This window comes from Eleginops maclovinus, chromosome 21 (genome assembly GCF_036324505.1).
Source record: "Eleginops maclovinus isolate JMC-PN-2008 ecotype Puerto Natales chromosome 21, JC_Emac_rtc_rv5, whole genome shotgun sequence".
Taxonomy (NCBI): domain Eukaryota; kingdom Metazoa; phylum Chordata; class Actinopteri; order Perciformes; family Eleginopidae; genus Eleginops; species Eleginops maclovinus.
In genome coordinates, this window is record NC_086369.1 from 1,551,233 (window position 1) to 1,565,565 (window position 14,333).

A 14,333-nucleotide genomic window follows, 5' to 3' on the forward strand; every position below is an offset into this window, starting at 1 on the left:
CGTCACCAGTAAAACTGAATCCCAGCACTGGCGGTTATTAACACCACAGCACGCTTTCTGTGAAATATGAAAGTGGGATTTACTTGTCGACATACCCCGATGATGGATCTATATGGGATGATGCAATCCTTCATATTAAAGACCGGGTTTTGACAATTTTAAGAGCGTTTCAAAATACTTTTCTTGGGGGTATAATTTGATAGGGTATCTGCTTCCTCTCACTCGGTGAAGAATATGCAAACACTGTCTGTTATGATCACTAGTTACCTGTACAAATCTGTGGATCATAATATTAAAGAGGCCCAATTAGGGGTGTTTTCTCTTTCCTGTAGTGCATGTGAATGGGCTGCAGAGGCTAAAATCCCCCACACACTCACCAATTATGGAAAAATAAGAGTAATCTGATTACCTCTTATTTGTATGTAACTGTAAGGGAATACAGTTTGGTCTCCTGCTTCCGTTTGGTCCCGGTGTTCGCTCATCATACTTGTGTAAATGGCTCACTGGACCCTGATTAGCGATAGTGATGTCACACAATCATACACGTGAAGGTCAAGCAAAGTCACGACAATCAAAACAGGTTTCTGATTGTGGAAGTGAACCCACCACTCGGTTAGTAGCTTAATGACGGCTGGGTGTTGATGAGGAGAGCATGGTGTGTGTCAGGGATGTGGACATGACATTATCTCCTGTTTTCTTTCTGATTGATGCGAGGGGAGATGTGCTAACCCACTGAGCCCTCATCTCCGACTGTCCAATGATTCCCACGGGGGGGACGCTGACCTCCTCAGCCACATGGGGACGACCCCCCATACGCCCGGTTAAATATGCTCACAGGAAGAAACCCCAGGGAGAAAAATCGCTCCGTTAGGATTCTCCACCGGGCCGCTGTGTCCGGCGTGCTTTACTCTACGGCCGGGGAATAAGAGCGTCTTGGAAAATGACTTCAATTAAGCGTAATGTTAATCACTATTGCTCAGGAACAAAAAAGTCAAGCTGAGAAATCCCTTGATGGAAATTGTTATAATTGCCCTAACAACGGGAATGAATATTTCCCCCTGCTTAATTACATGTGACTTAATATTTAAATATACCATTTGCGGGTTTTTAAAGCATCTTAATCACAGCCATTAATTTTAAATATCTAGCATTTGGATTGGCGGGGGAGCAGACAAACACCTTTTACAGTGTGACTGGTTACATGTGGCAGGTAACGCTCGCAGAATGTCAGGTATGTATTATGCACGAGGTGCTGCTGACAGCGCCCGTGTGCCTCAGGTAATTGTGCTTTCCTCGTCGGGGGGGGGGGTGATCTGTTGCACGAACGCCGGAGTCTGACTTATAGCTCGGACACATCCATCGCAGAGCTTATATAAAAATAACGACAGGTGGTGGTGATGCACTTTAACGCAACTTCTGCAGAAGTGATGTTATTAGTTGAGCTGAGAAATCATTAGGCATTTATCGAGCAAAAGTGTGAGAGTTTGCAGCTTTTCTCGAGTTAATCGTCACTGTCAAAGTAATACAGGTGCAGAATGCTAACACACAATGTTGACGTTGAAATTCAAGTCAAGATTTGCACAGCAGTTTGTTTTTTCTGCACACTTATTTTATCTGTAGTACGCTATTTGTAGAATAAGCTTCCAGCTGTAGCTCCGTAACATTGTTTTTGACTAGTACCATTAAAAAGAAATAAAGAAATAAGTGAAAAATGATTAGCTCCACATTAAATATGAAGATCCCATGAAGCAGATTCAGGCAGTAGGTAGATTCACACTTACAGTATTATCCTACAGAACAGCTGACAGGGGAGAGAGAACATCTGATCCTTTTACTACAAACACTATATGATCTTTTTAGGCTTTTACTCACTCTGTAATCCTGATAGAAATCCACTATTTTTTAGCCATTGAAGGATAGAAAACGTGCATATTTTTGTATTCGTCCCGATAACGTTACTCCTCAAGTCTGACTGAGACAAAATAAAAGCTATTTCAGGACTTTTTACACTATTTTTCAATGTTTAAAATCAATATATTATGAGGTAAATGTTGTCATCCGTAGGGTTAATCATGAAAAAGCGGCCAGCATTTTGAAAAATACAAGCAGCCCTTGTCATCCAACCCCCCTCTCCCCTCGCTGTGGTCATTTAGGAACTGGTGGCATGGCTTCTCGAGGTTCAGGGGTGGCAACCCCAGTGTCTTGGCCGGCCGCCAGCAGTGACTCTCCCAATCTGGTCACCTAAATCACGGCCTCATCTAATTGGCCGAATCACCCGCTGCTCTCGGACCCCCGCTGCTGCGAGGCAAAGGCCTTCTGAGAAATCAGACCGTGTTTGCAAACTGTTAATGTTGTGTTTGGTCGGTGTGCGGAGGCGCTTCAGTCGGGAACAAAGAGGGCAGAAGGTCTCGTGGAAAAAAAGTTAGTGTGGAGTAGAAGCTCATTTTGTTCCACTTCCTGTTTGGATTTCCACAGTGAGACTAAGTTTCCAGCTTCATAGCAATTACTGCAATATACACAAATCAAGCAGACACTGGGACGCAGCATTTCCTCCATGCTGTCACTTATCTGGAGTTGACAATAAGCTGAAATGCTGCAGGGCTAGCAAACACACACACACACACACACACACACACACACACACACACACACACACACACACACACACACACACACACACACACACACACACACACACACGTTAAGCAGGCCTCTGGGTCACGCAGTGTGAGTGAGAAGCAGAGTGGGAGTGAGCGAGCAGCTGCAGGAGCCATGGGGTGGGCCGGGCCTTACGGCGAGCAGCAAGGGGCTGGGGGGAGCCGAGGGGATGGAGGAGGCTGGGGGTGGGGGGGGACCCGGAGCTAGGGGCCGCCTGTTTAATTGGAGCTCATTTACACAGCAGTCGAGCAGGAGACACCTGAAGGGCCTTCCCTGCCTTATCAGCTAAATGGCTCTCGCTCCACATCTCCCACCAGTCAGACCCTCTCTCATTTATCCCTCTCTCAGAATAACAACCGGCTTCAGGGAGTCCATCTTTCTCTTTATCTGAAGCCTATAGAAGTACATTTACTCAAGTACAATCTGCATGATGAGTACTTTAAGTACATTTAGATGCTTTTGTCACATTTTGAATACTTCTACTTTTATTTTGGAGTACTTCTCCCACCTCTGAGCAAGTTGGATCAAATAGTAGTCTATCATACATAATTTAAAACAGATACAGAAGTGCACACACAGGTTGTTGACATGCCTTGCAAACTGAATTATCAGACCTGCACCTTTATATATTAAAATATATTACATAAGGTAATTAAATCAGCCAGTGTTGACAATGATAACACCCACCGTACCATCCTCCTGCAGATCTTAAAAGCAGGTAGAGGTGGAGCGCAGGAGGGAGTGTGATGAGGGGGAGAGGAGCCAAAAGAAGGAACAACTTACTGTAATCATAGTCATGTTCAATCAGACACCTGCTATTAAGTTGATAAATACACTTTTCCCAGTGTGAGTCCGGATACACTGAGTACCCCTAAGGCACTGTTCTGCTCTTTAACTACCTCCTCCGCCTGGCTTCTTCACTCTCTTCCCATTAACTCGCATTTCACCCAGTCTCACAAGACGTCCTGAGACCCATCCCTCACAGGGCGCTGTGTGATTGACTAAACGCCGCACTCGACGTATTTTTTTGTGAGTGCCGTCTCTGGCTGCTGGCGAGTGAAAGGGTTAGGGATTCAGGGACATTTTTAGTCCATTAGTAAGAACTACTCTGTCCTTCTTCCCTTTCGTGCTTACGGTAATAAGAAAAAATGGGAGCAGGAGTGTGTGTGTGTGTGTGTGTGTGTGTGTGTGTGTGTGTGTGTGTGTGTGTGTGTGTGTGTGTGTGTGTGTGTGTGTGTGTGTGTGTGTGTGTGTGTGTGTGTGTGTGTGTGTGTGTGTGTGTGTGTGTGTGTGTGTGTGTGTGTGTGTGTGTGTGTGTGTGTGTGTGTGTGTGTGTGTTGTAGGGGGGAGGTTGTAGAGGCAGGGAGGGTGCACAGACAAAGCTTGCCTCCTTAATCTCTCGTCTCGCCTTTTCAGCTCCAGTCGGTGCCCACATGCTGGTGCCGGGGCCAAGAGGAGGCGTCCTGCGGAGAGTCTTACTCAGCACGGTGTCATGGCCGCCACGACACCTGATAAGCATTAAGTACAGGCTGTGATACCTAAGTGTTATTATTGTTGTTTATTTATTCTACGTGCCCTCAGTGTTGCACAGTCTCTGCAGCGTGTGTGCAGATGTCTTTAAGGTGATTTAAATCAGACAATAAGCTGAACTCTACACAAAATAACTTCCAGTGTTTTTGGAGCTCCTGGCAAATATTACACCCCTGAGTGTCTGATCACAGTCCATGGGGAGGGGGTGCTTTAAATCTGATCAAGAGCAAACGTCTCTAATTTTCTAAATAAAGTCTTCAACAACATCTTTAACCCTCCCTCAGCTGTGTATCAATATTATATCTGGGCTGTCTCAACTCCTTGCACTAATATTATCAATGTTCCACAGACTGAGCAAAACAAGCATCGTGGTTTGAAAGCAGCCAGACTTCCCGAAGAAATCCAAACTCGCTTTGAAACGTGAATATCCTGTGTGCATTGTCCCCCGAAAAATATTTTCCCTAAGTTCCCCCGAGCCTCCAAAGAAAATTCATAACTTTGCGGTCAAAGTTCAAACCCATCCCCGGCTCCAACATCTTAAAAAAGTGGCATCTACACTCCCCCCCTACCCTCTTCCTCCCCCTTTTTAAAACTGCACATGTCACTGATTGAGTTGCAAACCGGCTGGGACGAGATGCGTCTGCAGGCGTCGGAGGGGGGTCTCTCTCTCTCTCTTCCATCGGCTGAGTGGAATTCATCATCTGTTGCGAGGGCGCGGCGCATGATAAGCACGCCGGGCCCGCTATATCACCGGGAGTGAATGAACGACCTCACTTTGACCCGACCAGGGGAGGAAAACACATGTTCTGCTGGTCTTGGCTGCCCGGCTACCTGCAGAGAGGGTTGGGAATTCCTCCAGCAGGAGGGATGGAGGAGGAGGAGGAGGAGGAAGAGAGTCGGTCTCCATGTGTCTGCGTGGCCCTCACATTAATTTAGAGGATGTTGTCAGACATGAGTTGTTGTGTTAAAAGGGTTAAATAACTTAAGGAATTGGGGTAAAAAAGGGAGGATAACAAACAGGAAGTTGTGAGAGTTAACCTCCAGACTCTAGACGTTTAGCATGTCGTTATAAAGTCTATACTCTGAGCTTCCTGTAGCGCGCTCTATGGCTTCCTATTGTTTTTTTACTACGTGTAAAACATTTTTCCACTCAAATCCACGGGGAATGGGAACTCTCCGTCCGCCATCAATCCAGAATCCATGCTTTCTCCACCAATGAAACGCCGCTCTGGGTTTCATTATGGCGGCTCCATATGTTTGCATGTATGTACGCATTTCAGCTACACTTTCAGAAACATAATTCAGGGTGTGCAAATATCTACACCCTGCACACATGCATGTCATTTCTGTGTGTGTGTATCTATGTGTGTGTATCTGTGTGTGAGTGTGTGTGTGAGTGTTTGACGCACACAGAGAGGCGCTGTTTGCAGCACCAGCGGAGCTCATAAAGCGCTGCATCCCGACTGTGTTTCAGTGTCAGACTGTTACAAACCGTGGAGCCGGGGCCCTGGCCTCATGTCTGGACACGGAGCCGGAGAATGTGGGGAAGGCGGCATGTGGCAGTGGAGGTATGGACGGCTCCGGGAGGGCGTGGTCAGCGGGTAAAAAAAGAGGCCGGTTCCTGTTGCTGGGCTGTGGGATGAAGGGTGGAAAAAAAAGGGGGCTGCTGGAGGCGGTCCACGTCGCCCCCTTTATTTACTTTGACCCCAGGTCTGCGGGGGGCCCGGGGAGGGCACATGCCAAACTCCCCAGGCGGGCAGAGCTGCCCTGCCCTCGCTCTCACCTCGCTGCCCGCCCCCCTGTCTCCAGTTAGATATATGTGTGTTTGGGGCCCATCTTGCTCCTCTTCTCTCCGACAGATAGAAAAGTTGCTCTCAGCTGAAATAAGTTGTGGATAAGAGTCTGAAAACCTTCCTCCAGATGCTGTAGTCTTTGTAGTACAGATACGTTGAACTATTGATTTTATTTTGGTGTAGCACGTACTGTACACAATAATAGTCATAGTTTTATCAGTTTCTCACATTTAAATGTAAAAGTGTCTATGTTTTGAAATTTGTCTCCAATTTCTTGCATTTCTCCACAAACTAAATATGAGTTATTTTAAGACTTCTCTAAAATATTCTAAGAGGGATTCATTCCTCCGTCACACGCAACGAGGACGCATTAAACTTTAATCTTAAATAAACGTGACACGTGTTATTTGAGGATGCAATTTTATAAATGCGTAGAACTAATTGGTAAATTATGCACAGGCCTCATCAATCCCTCCCCTAATAAAATCACAATTAGAAGCAGAGATGGAGGATGGTGAGGGAGAAAGAGCAGTGGCTCTTAAGATGTTAATTATTCTAATGAGGCAAAGTGTACCTGCCTGATGTCAATGTCATCTCAGTAGTAATTATTACCATGGTAATGCTATCGCCATGGTGAATCAGAGTGTGATTTATTTAGTTAAAGCAATTAAAGCGATCTGATTAGAAATACAAACATAAATGCAAATCCGTGCAGATTTCTCACTTTTATTGGCCCTTTTTATTTTTTACTGCGCATTCCTCTCAGCCACCTTTGACACGACCCTCCGCAGTCCCAGCCTTAACGGCGGCATTTAAATATTTCAATTAGAAAATGGCACATTTGGGCTTTTTTTCAGATTGTTATTGTCAGAGAGAGACTCGGGGAAATAAGCGGTACCTGGAAGCAATCATCTCGACTCTGCGTTTAATGGAAAAAGCAATTCTTTTTAAATAAACACATATATCTTCAACCCGAGGTTAGCCTAATGGTGACATCATGCACTTCTCCAGGGATCGGGAGTAGAGGAGTCTTGTTTAGCGAGGGGACGGTTAATTGATTGTCAAATCATGTTTTAGTGTGGTGGGTAACTGAGATCACTCCGGGGCAAATATGTCCCGGGTAACGCGGTGCCCTCCTGCCCGGCGAGCGCAGCGGAGTCAGCCGCCGCACAGTGGCGGAGCTCAAAGTGTCACCCCGAGATGACAGTCATATTCCATTACAGCTATCGCTCAATATCCTCACGCAGGGCAAATTATAGCGTCTCAACAGAGCATAAAGTAACAAAGGAACAGCCATATGGATGTAGAATAAACTGGAACTAATTTGCATGGACTTCATAACCCTATGTGTGGATTTTATCTTGATTTCACGGCTGCATTTACAAGGAATAAAAGGAAGGGGGGGGGGGGGGGAGTTCAGAAATCAGAAAATAGACATGTTTTGTGTTCAGAGTCGCATGCTGGGACATATTGAATGACCATTACTCCGCTGTACACCGCTCTGCCATTGAAAGCCGAAGCCAGTGACAAAATCCATCCAGTTCCAGTGGTCGTGAGCTCCCAGGATGCATTGGACTTCTATGGGGACGCGAGTGAAGCTGCTGGGCATCCGGCGAATTCCAGCTCCATCTTGTTTCTCGCCGAAAGGCTCCGGCGTGGGCCTGCGGTTGCCAGGCGCCTCCTGAGGTGACTCTATCAGAGCCAGTCAAGCCTGAAATCAATCACTCACACCCATCAAAGGCTGCCCTGCACCGCCATTGTGACGGAGCCATCTGGGCCCCTGCACACTATCCACATTTATCTCTATGAACTATATGTGCATTCCTGCTCGGGTGTGTGTGTGTGTGTGTATCTGTGTGTGTTTGCTTTGTGATTGCAGTGATACAGAGCCTTATCACCTCACCGTGCAGCTAGAATCAAAGCCCGCTCGCCTGCTGCATGAACCTTATGGGGGTTAGAAAACGTCCATACTTCCTAAACACTTTTTTTTATCAGGACAACAAAGTGCTTGCATCGTAAATGAAAGAGGAGTCAATGCATGGGGGGGCAGTGGCATGCATCACATGCTCCACCCGTCCACTACATGCCTCTCCTGCACGGCATCGTCTGCTCGGACTAGTGTTCCTGATCAGAGGTCTTCCTCCTTTGGCCCCCGCTCACTGGTCAGCCTCAGTGCTAACTGCCCAGCACTGGCAGAGAGGAGTGTGTGTGTTGCTCAGTGTGTGTGTGTGTGTAGCAGCTGCCATTGGAGGGCAGTAGAGCACCAGCACATCCATCTCTATCAAAGTGGCCCCTGCAGCCCCCGGAGGGTGCCTGAGTGTAAAGCAGTACTTAGAGGCATGTTGGGGGCTCGGAGACAGGCGGGGGAAATGTGGACAGGTCAGACCAGCACTGGACTCCAGCGGCTGCATGTGCAGTGTGTACACTCACTGCTTTATATATAGAAAGGGGGGGGAAACGATACACAAATATAGGTATCAAATCTGGAGAAAATAGTGGCAATTAATGCTGCTAAAAACAGACTCATTTACATAATATTTGCATTTAGCCATCGGCTGCATATGTTAAAACATGTGTAATAATAGCAGCATACTGTTTGTAATTGTCATCAACATATGCAAATATAAAGAAGCTGTCACAAAGCATGATTTCATCTCACCACTCTGAGGTTTTAAAGCAGATCCCTCCTCATCATGAAGTTATAATTTATTTCCTCAAAGCAAATAACTCTGTGTCAGTTCTGCAGAAGGACATCTAAGGTCAGCTCGGTCGCTCCCATCGATACGGTCGTCTAAAAGCCTTTTAGTAGGAGAGAAAGTCAGAGGTACTTTCACCATTTGTATCTGGACATACACCCTGTAATCCCTTCTTCAATACTAGTTCATACTGTAAGGATATAGCGCCAATATCCATCAGCCTCACTGCCGCATGCATTATTCAAATCCCCTTGTATGCATTTGGCCGGTAATCTACCTTAATTTAAAATGAGCCTTTAATACTTTAATACAGACACACTGTTATGTGAGACTGGATTTTTGATTCTCCAATATCTGCTATAAATGTATGAAGACAAATTAAATATGCATTTACTTCCTCAAAGTCCAAAGTCATTTAAAAGTTTGTAATTTCTGCCCTTTAAGCTTGTCATTTCTGTGTGGGATGAAGACTTTTCAGGTCATTGATGCTTTATAGTACAAAGAGAACATATTTAGAATAAAATGCATGTATTTCAATAATGTTTACAGCTGGCTCCTGCAAAATAACTGTATTTGGGGCAATTAATTATGGCAGTTAAGCGAAAAACATGTATTTTTTTATGCAGCTTTCTTATCTCAGTAACATTTTAATAATGACACATTTTACAGATTGCATATTTCATTACTGCATTAGAATAATAAATAAAAACTATTTAACATGATTGGATTAAATTAGAACAACTGTGAGTAAGCATTTAAGATGGATTTATATGAAAATATAAATAAGAAACATCACATTTAACCGCCTCTCATTCCCTTCAAACAAACCAGGCTGCAAACTTTCCTCTCAGGAAGAAAAACACATGTTCCCTGTTTTCTGCTTTCACATTAACGTCCATGTTCTCCCCGTTCCATTTAGTCGCAGAGCTGGGATGGCCCCGGTCCCGAGTGCAATGTCCCAGACCTTGGCCGGCTCTTTTATGTAAACACCCGCTCCTCGCTGTGAAGGGGTCCCATAGTTAAGAATTCCACTTAGAGAGCCGGCTGAACTCTGCCGCGATACGGCTCTCTCATGTTCCCGCTCCACGCTTTAGAGCCCCTTCATGTAGCTCTAAATGTAGACCCAATACCCCAAAGGACCGGGTATAAGTACCCCGAACAACTCAGCCACAAAGTTTTATCATTTTATTCATTTGTAAGAAATAAAAACACGTCGAAATCAATTAAATTCATGCATAAAAATGCCGTAAATTAGAAAATTCCACTTTAAAATGTAACTCTAGTTCTTATCTGACTACATAAAAATCAACAAGAGATTAAAACGCTGTATATAAATTCATTAGCACAGTGAGAATTGCTTTAAAATGTGTGTATTCACTTCTTTATTTAATATACATGTGTTGAATACGCACATTTTTAATTCCACTTGTGTCACAGAAAATCAGGACATATCCGTAAATCTATCCATTTGATTTTGCAGGATCTTGCAGCTTTACCTTAAGTATGTATGAATTATATATCTTGTACTTTATTGGCAGAGCAGTTTCTGTGCGGATGTGTGTGTGATAGCGCTGCCACGTCCAGCAGGAGACAGAACTTTGCATGATGACAGCAGCATTTTCCCAAACATGTTTACAAGTGCCAGAGGGCGAAAAAGGACCTTTTTATTTCCCTCCTGCTAATTGTTTGATTTCCCGTTGCCGCTGGAGAGCCCGGGTACTGTAGGGGAACCGAAGAAGGCCCAGGTTGGCACAGGAGCTTCACACAGCCTCACTTCATTCGTCTGAAACGCTGCGATGGCTTCGGGCTAGCCGCTCTCTCTGGAGCTTTGCAGAAATACCAAACGGTGACATCTGACGTTGTCTGTCTACTTCCTTCTCTTGTCGTCGTGGGCTTTTATACCCCTCCACCGTCTCAAGCTGTTACTGACACCTTTGCAGTGCCTGTCATTGTTTGTTTTCCACCCTCACCTCACTAATAAGCTATAGACACAGGGAGAAAATCGCTGAAATACTTCATCATAAATCTTCTAAAGGGCAGGTTTTGGCCTCCGTACTGGACCGTCGTTGTGTCTGTGGGGCTTGTCATCGGTTAGTTTGCATAGAGATACGATCCCCTCATCCCAGACTGATCCCAGTTCTTATTCCAGCAGGTGGTGGGCTTTAAAACTTCTTGTTTGTAAGCTTCCGTGGGAGAGATGACACATTTACGACGAGCAGCGCAGGCCAGGGAAGATTCCCCCTGCTCCTGCAGAACTGTGCAATGCATTGTGGGTTTCCTTCTGGCCATAGCGCCACATAGCGCGCTGGACTCACCTACCACTGTTCCACCACACAGGGCCATTCTCATGTAGATGTATGTTAATCAGGACACAGGGAGATTGTTTTAATCGGATTGTTGCTTTCTGTTTTGCCTCCAGAACCTGGGAGAGCATCAGGAACAATAAGCACCATTGTCAGGTGGCAGTAAGCCAGTAATTCCTCGCGCAGCTTTTTGACGTTAGCACAATCCCGCCGACAGACAGATTCTCCGCGGGGACCTCCATGGTGATCGGGCTTATGTGCAATCTCACCCCTGAACCTGGGCGCTGTCCCTTTGAATTAACTTTGAGGCGGTGGAGTCAGGCTCTGGAGACGCAGCCATGAAAGGGCAGCAGGGAGAAAAAGTTAGACAAGTATTGTTGTTTGGACCAAATGATGATCAATTCCACTTTGTCTTAATAGCACTTTCCATACAGAAAAGGTGCTACCCCTCTTTCCCAGATAATGAACACCAAGTCACACATAACTTCTGATCAATTAAAACACTTCAAGTCAATTTAAGGCACAAAACAAAGCTAGCATCCAGTCAGGAAACAACTTCAGCTTCATGTAACATCTGCAATAAACAGTTTGACAGCATAATTAAGATGCCACTTACGGAGGATTGTGACTTCTGAACGGGCCCAGAGCAAACTCCAGAGCAGCTGAAATAATGCTTAATAACCTAACTGTGTTTTTGCATCATAACAAAAAGCTATAACAGATTTAAGTCGATTAAAGTTAATATACATTTTGTGAAATTGCATTACAGCATCATATGTGGTTGTGGGGGGGGGGCTGTCAGTGACTGACTTGTGCCCGGCGTCTTGGGTTCTGTGACGGATGCCCCTGCCAGTGCCAGTGCGTCTCCGGCTGCCAGCAGGCCTTTAATCCCTCCTAATGGGGGTTGTCATCTCACCGCTAATTTAAATGCTCCAACCACGGAGCTCCCCCACCTGGCTGAGCTAATCCCAGTGCGAAGGGCCCCCTTCCCCACAGCTAGCCGCCTCGTTTTGGGGCCCAGGGGCCCGGGGGCCTCGCCACCCTCCTACACAACAACAGCATCTTTCAATCATCTCTCCCTGATTGTATTAATCTTATCTGTGTTTAATTACATTTTTTAAGATTATTGCTGTATGCCATCTTTGCACACTGTGGGGGCCGCAGAGGGCTGCTCATTTCACATGCATTTCCATTTGGGCACAAATCCCCATCAAAGACTGCCAGGAATTATAGGGGAGACATTTGTGCATGGAGGGGGGAGTTAGTAAACTTGTTCCTATAGCCTGGAGTCCGGGGGCTGGCTCGCATTGTCTTGGACAGTTTGAGTTTTGGTTGGATTAGCAATTATAAAAAATATTTACAGGTAATAAATGTAACAAACAGAAAGATCCAGAGGTTTAAAAGCTGTTCATATCCTCTGGTTTCATAAAGTGAATTATTTAAAGGCCCTGAATTTGCATTTCTCAGCAAAAAGTCTTTAAAATATGAAACATCAAAGTGTTTTTGGCCCCGTAATTATTGTATTAGTGTTTGTAAATGATTCCTGATGCATTGGCTATGCTAGGGCCGCTTTTAACTACATCTATAAACTATATAATGCAGTTTATTCAGTAACAGTGTTACATTTACAGATATCGTTTTTTATGCAGTTATCTTCATTTATTAAACATTTGTTGACGAATGCAAACCAAAGTTAAAGCAAAATGGCGCCACTTATTATATTAGCACAGATATTAAGAATAAGGTTTTATTATCTTATTAAATCATTCTTTTTATTTGAAATACAGATGTTTTTGTTACTTTATAATTGATGTATTCCTTTATGCTTTTCTAATATTATAATGTGTTAGTTTTTTTATCTTTCCTTGCATACCCCTGATTTTGACCCCTTTTTGCATGTTTATAATATATGTTTTTCTTTAATAAATAAGATTAAAAAGTCCATTTATTCCAAAACTCATACAGTTCTGCACGTAAAATAACATGTAGCGAGGTCTCCAGTATATAGAGCTGTACAATCAAAAGCATTGTAAAATAAATGCATGTTTTAGTATATATTTAGTGTAAGTGCAGCACTTCCGTTACGTGCCCCCACTTTAAAGACCTGACCTCAAAGTGAGCGTGAAGCATTCAGGGTTTAAATGTCCGTGTCATTCAGGTGCTTTATAAAAAATTCAGAGCTCTGTCTTGTACCAACAGTGAGTCATTTTTTTGTGTATTATTTACACATAACCCTGGAGAAAGTGGACAATAGCTGTAGGGGAAAGGAAGATAACCCGGAGGCGAGGGTCTGCAGGGCGCCGGGGGTTTCTTCAGCAGGTGTGTTTAATTAACCAGCAGCTAATTCTCTCACGTTGGAGCGCCGTGCCTCCAGACTTCATCTCGACATGTCCTGCTCGGCATTAAGGATAACTAACAGGTGTTTGTGCATCTCCAGCGTCATGATTCCTCCGCTCTGCCTAATGACGGCTGCCAGTGATTGCAATCAGAGATACGTTGTGATGTTTCTTACACAGGAAAACAATCAGCCATCTGGTCAAATGAGGATTATTTGTTTGATTGCAAACTTGTTGGCAGTGGACCTATTGATAGAGATGTGTTTTTTATAAATAACTTGTTGTTGCAGCAGATTATTTACACACAGCAGCTTTGAAACGTGCCCTCAGACCTGCACATTCATCTGTAATGGTGTTATGCTGTGACTGTAAGGCTTCTAGCAATCAGCAGGACCTTGTGCACCACTTTAATATGGAATGGGGGGGTGCATATATCCCGTGCATATTTGTGACTGTGATCTGGGTGTTTTTCTACCTTCAGGTGCGAGTTAAATGCCGGTGTAAATACACAGAGACGAGGGCCGGAGGGCGTCTGTGGAGCAGCTCTCTGAACCCGGGATCCACTGACAGGAGGGCGGCGGCGGCGGAGCTAATCGTTAAAACATTTCCCCCCCAAAAACAGATCTGATGTTCAAAAGTGCTGCACCTGAAACGAGGTGAAACATCACGTAAGATTACATGCACATTATTGTTAACGCTTCAAGTGGCGCTGTAAAATAAATGTGACGGAAGAGCTCGGCTCATTTGAATAATTTCCAGAGTGCGAAGACAGATATGAGGCTGTTTCCAAAACGGGACAAAAGGGATGAGACTTGGCAGCACATGAAATGATGGTTTGACTTCAATCAGCCCCGCTTAATCGCAGAGCAGAACGCTGAGATATCATATGTGCATTTGATCCGTGGATGTGTCTTGCGTGCTCTCATGGCAAAAGTCGTCTCCAGCACTGATTGGCCGAACCATCCCTTACAACGCAGCCCAAGAGTCCAGGTTAAAATGTGCAGGTCCACAAACTCC

General features: G+C 44.8%; 1 long non-coding RNA gene across 2 annotated transcripts in view; it reads left to right on the forward strand.

Moving 5' to 3' along the window:
- LOC134884194 (uncharacterized) overlaps positions 1–13,930 on the forward strand; it is a 161,952-nt gene extending 148,022 nt beyond the window's left edge. The window contains exon 3 of one of the 2 annotated variants that reach the window (XR_010168382.1): positions 13,798–13,930. This is a non-coding gene — a long non-coding RNA (uncharacterized LOC134884194). Of the gene's footprint in view, positions 1–4,074; positions 4,356–13,797 lie in introns of those variants that run through there. The other variant, XR_010168383.1, reaches the window with a different exon arrangement.
- The last annotated feature ends 403 nt before the right edge of the window (positions 13,931–14,333 follow it).